This window comes from Galeopterus variegatus, unplaced genomic scaffold (genome assembly GCF_000696425.1).
Source record: "Galeopterus variegatus unplaced genomic scaffold, G_variegatus-3.0.2 Scaffold1488, whole genome shotgun sequence".
Taxonomy (NCBI): Eukaryota; Metazoa; Chordata; class Mammalia; order Dermoptera; family Cynocephalidae; genus Galeopterus; species Galeopterus variegatus.
In genome coordinates this window covers 14,518-17,973 of record NW_007727599.1, presented here as the reverse complement: position 1 = coordinate 17,973, position 3,456 = coordinate 14,518, and the positions used below count along the sequence as shown (strand labels likewise).

Below are 3,456 nucleotides of genomic sequence, written 5' to 3'. Positions count from 1 at the left end.
TTTTTCAAGGTAATGGTTTTGGATGCCAGAGAGAGGATTGTATAGCACATCAACCTTTTGAGTGCTTCCAGCAAATCCCATCACACCCACCCCATTCCCCTGCCCTCCAAACAGTACAGTTTTCAAACAGTGAAGCTTTATCTTGGGCTTAACTATAAGTCAAAGGTATGAATTCATGTCTGATTCTACCGAAATCCCTGTTGGTCCAGCATAATGTTGTCACATACTACAGGGCCAGTTAAATGTGGTGAATGGATGGATGGATGAATGAGTAAATAATGAGCTTTAGTCTCAGCAGCACAGGTGATTTGCTATAAATGCACCTTTGCTGGGTCTGTGGACACCTGCACCACACCCTAGCATGAATTCAGCACAACCATGGCTTTCAATTCCCAAATCCAACTCACTGTCTCCAGGAAGGCTTTCTCAATTAGCTGCAGACTCTCTCTTATCTCTTTAGTCTCATTTCTTATCATTGTTTCCCTGGAGCCTTCCCCTTCTCCCCCACCCTTCTTCTGTTCCCTTTAAACACTTTGCTCCTGTCTTACTGACCTACTGCAAACTTTCCAGGAACGCTTTGGGGTGTTCCTTCCTAGAGCTTGAATACCCTGATCTCTCTCTCTCTCTCTCTCTTTCTCTGTATTTGTCTCTCTTTCTCTCTCCCCTTTTCACCAAGTAAGCCCTACTTTTCCTTCAGGTCTCTATCAGGAAGCCTTTCCTGATCTTTTTGTCCCATGTCTGAGTTAGATGTTTCCTACCTGAAATTCGAGGACCCAAGGACTTCTCTGCTGCTAATTGTTTATTTGCATATTTGCACCTTAATTTTTACCATTAAACTGTTAGCATCTTCAGAGCAGAGAACTTAACTCATCCATGGCTAGGGTCTTAGTGACTAGAACAATGCCTGGCATACCCTCAGTGCTCAAAATCTACCTACAGAAGTAATGAATGAATAAATAAATGGATGAATACAACCAAACTGTGTATGTGTGAGTGTGAGTGGATAACTGTGGAGTCTACAAACATTTATCAAGCAAATGTATTTCACAGGGCCTAGTTTCCAAAGCCCTGTAGTTTAAGGTATAACCTAACTTTTAAAAATTACATATGGAAATGTTAAGTTTGCAAAAGACAGGAAACTTTCCCCAGGCTAAAATCTCTGTTGTAGATAAAGAATTGTAACACAGCAAAGTTGTTGGCTCAAGGACAGATGCCCTTGGAGCAAGTTAACCTAAAGTTGCTTTATTGTTATGTAAAAATACTGAGGAAACTGCTGTAGGAAAAGATAGTATTTGCTAAGAACAAGCTTTTGTTGGTGGATCTACTTAACTTTTGCAAATTGCATTATGGAATGTCACTTTGTTATTTCATTGATGTTACCAGCCTCTATNGACAGGAAACTTTCCCCAGGCTAAAATCTCTGTTGTAGATAAAGAATTGTAACACAGCAAAGTTGTTGGCTCAAGGACAGATGCCCTTGGAGCAAGTTAACCTAAAGTTGCTTTATTGTTATGTAAAAATACTGAGGAAACTGCTGTAGGAAAAGATAGTATTTGCTAAGAACAAGCTTTTGTTGGTGGATCTACTTAACTTTTGCAAATTGCATTATGGAATGTCACTTTGTTATTTCATTGATGTTACCAGCCTCTATTGTTAAACTATACTTAGCCATAACTCCACCTATGTTCCTTTTCTGTAACTTTCTGGCCTGGAGAATAAATACTGAGAAAGAACCCCAGTTCAGGGTTAATTTCCCAAGGAGGAATGCTTGAGTATTCCAGGGAATTAACCCCTCTGGGGTTTCTCACTGCTCAGAAGAAATGGGTTTTGAGTAATCCTTTGCATCTCCATCACCCACAGGAAGAGAGGTGACAAAGAGAGTGCAACAGGTAACACTTTGTCATGGAAATGCTACTCTCAAGACCTGAAAGTGACTGAGTAAGAAGATGTGAAAGACGCTTATGGAGCTTCTATGTAATTTTAATGGGACTTTCATGTATCCTACTTCATTAATAAAGGGAAGAAATGGAGTGCTCCAGCATCTTTTATCTTCTGTCTATATTAAATATACCAGAATTCCTCCCTCTGCCAATAAAATTTCAGGTAAATTACTTGATTTTGTGGATAGACTGCTGACCTTAAGCATATGCGTGATATCTTGCTTAATAAGGACATTGACTGGTATGGTGCACTTTAAAATGACTTGATTTTATCACGAACCTGTCAACTTTGGATGCAGTGGGGTCATCCTCTCTATAGGGGCAGGTGTGGGGCCAGGATGCAGGTGCTTTGGGGTCACCTCTCCCCTCGCTCCACCGGTGCTTGCTATATGGCTCTGACATTCTCAGTCATCCCTTGGTGGCTGTGGGCACAACTGACCTGTTGGATGACTATCTTCTCTGCCATCTCCCAGCTGTGGGTGGCTCACTGTTGGCACAGAGGGGGCATAGGCCTTGGGGACTTCTGTGTAGATTTTCATAAGAGTTTAAACATCCTTGGAAGCCCTTATGAGCTGAATGGTGGCAAAATCATGATGTAAAGCCAGGATTTAGAGGAGAATCAGAGCATAAAGATTTGGAAAATTTGCAGCCTGGTCATGTGGTAAAGAAGGGGAGAGCCCATGAACAATGCAATGGTGAAGCAGATAAACTGGTTGTTAAGGACATTATCTTGGTGGTGAGGCAGCCAGATGCTAAGAAGCAGGACAATGGAAAAAATGCCCTAAAAGCATTTGAGAACTCTGGAAGGGTGCCCACCCATCACAGACCCTGAGGCCCAGAAGGACTGAGTTGTCCCAGAGGACAGACCTGGGGTGCAGTTGCCCTTGGGAACCTGCTCCCTGTATCCCACCTGCTCTGGCTGGAGCACACCCAAGTGTGTTTCGTGCAGCAGCCCTATAGAGTAGAGGCCTGAAACCTCGGTGGCGTCCATGTTGTGTTAAGTCTGCAGGCCGGCAGGACGTGAGAGCAGTGGAGGTGTGGTAGCCTCCACCCAGGTTCCAGTGGATGTATGGAAAAGCCTGGGGACTGAGGCAGAGACCTACCGCAGGGGCAGAGTCACCACAGAGACCATCTACTAGAACAATGCCGAGTAGGAATGTGGGGTCAGATTCCCCACAAAGAGCCTCCACCAGGGAAATGTCTAGTAGAGCCAAGACAGCAAGGCTTCTGCCAGGACCCAAGAACTGCAGGGCCATGGATAACATGCAACACCAGCATGGAAAAGCTGCAGGCACCAGTGCTGCCCACTGGGCTTCACCTGACAGAGCTGTGGAAGCGAGGTTGTCCAAGGCTTTGGAGACCCAGATGCCCAATTGTGCCCGGATGCAGGACTTGGAGTCAAAGAACATTATTTTGGAGCTTTAAGACATAATGTCTGCCCTGCTGGGTTTTGGACTTGTTTGGGGCCTGTTTTTCCTTTCTTCTGGCCTATTCCTCCCTTTTGGAATGGGAATGT

At 44.2% G+C, this 3,456-nt stretch overlaps 1 long non-coding RNA gene across 1 annotated transcript in view; it reads left to right on the top strand.

Annotated features, from left to right (window-relative positions):
- The window catches only part of LOC103594128, a 9,118-nt gene extending 7,136 nt beyond the window's left edge, over positions 1-1,982 (top strand). The window contains exon 4 of the long non-coding RNA XR_550819.1: positions 1,861-1,982. This is a non-coding gene — a long non-coding RNA (uncharacterized LOC103594128). The remainder of the gene's footprint in view (positions 1-1,860) is intronic.
- Positions 1,983-3,456: the final 1,474 nt, after the last annotated feature.